This window comes from Oncorhynchus masou, unplaced genomic scaffold (genome assembly GCF_036934945.1).
Source record: "Oncorhynchus masou masou isolate Uvic2021 unplaced genomic scaffold, UVic_Omas_1.1 unplaced_scaffold_1494, whole genome shotgun sequence".
Lineage (NCBI taxonomy): Eukaryota > Metazoa > Chordata > Actinopteri > Salmoniformes > Salmonidae > Oncorhynchus > Oncorhynchus masou.
Genome location: NW_027004945.1, coordinates 40,888 through 42,126, shown reverse-complemented (window position 1 = coordinate 42,126; position 1,239 = coordinate 40,888).

The window sequence follows — 1,239 nt, the reverse complement described above, 5'->3', positions numbered from 1 at the left end:
TGAGTCTATAGGAACATTAGCCTGCTGGCCTTACTGAGTCTATAGGAACATTAGCCTGCTGGTCTTACTGAGTCTATAGGAACATTAGCCTGCTGGTCTTACTGAGTGAATAGGAACATTAGCCTGCTGGCCTTACTAAGTCTATAGGAACATTAGCCTGCTGGTCTTACTGAGTCTATAGGAACATTAGCCTGCTGGTCTTACTGAGTCTATAGGAACATTTACCTGCTGGTCTTACTGAGTCTATAGGAACATTAGCCTGCTGGTCTTACTGAGTCTATAGGAACATTAGCCTGCTGGCCTTACTGAGTCTATAGGAACATTAGCCTGCTGGTCTTACTGAGTCTATAGGAACATTAGCCTGCTGGTCTTACTGAGTCTATAGGAACATTAGCCTGCTGGCCTTACTGAGTCTATAGGAACATTAGCCTGCTGGTCTTACTGAGTCTATAGGAACATTAGCCTGCTGGTCTTACTGAGTCTATAGGAACATTAGCCTGCTGGCCTTACTGAGTCTATAGGAACATTAGCCTGCTGGCCTTACTGGGTGGATAGGAACATTAGCCTGCTGGCCTTACTGAGTCTATAGGAACATTAGCCTGCTGGTCTTACTGAGTCTATAGGAACATTAGCCTGCTGGTCTTACTGAGTCTATAGGAACATTAGCCTGCTGGCCTTACTGAGTCTATAGGAACATTAGCCTGCTGGTCTTACTGAGTGAATAGGAACATTAGCCTGCTGGTCTTACTGAGTCTATAGGAACATTCGCCTGCTGGTCTTACTGAGTCTATAGGAACATTAGCCTGCTGGCCTTACTGAGTCTATAGGAACATTAGCCTGCTGGCCTTACTGAGTCTATAGGAACATTAGCCTGCTGGCCTTACTGAGTTGATAGGAACATTAGCCTGCTGGCCTTACTGAGTTTATAGTAACATTAGCCTGCTGGCTTTACTGAGTCTATAGGAACATTAGCCTGCTGGCCTTACTGGGTGGATAGGTACATTAGCCTGCTGGCCTTACTGTGTCTATAGGAACATTAGCCTGCTGGCCTTACTGAGTCTATAGGAACATTAGCCTGCTGGTCTTACTGAGTGGATAGGAACATTAGCCTGCTGGTCTTACTGGATAGGAACATTAGCCTGCTGGCCTCACTGAGTCTCTAGGAACATTAGCCTGCTGGTCTTACTGAGTGGATAGGAACATTAGCCTGCTGGCCTTACTGAGTGGATAGGAACATTA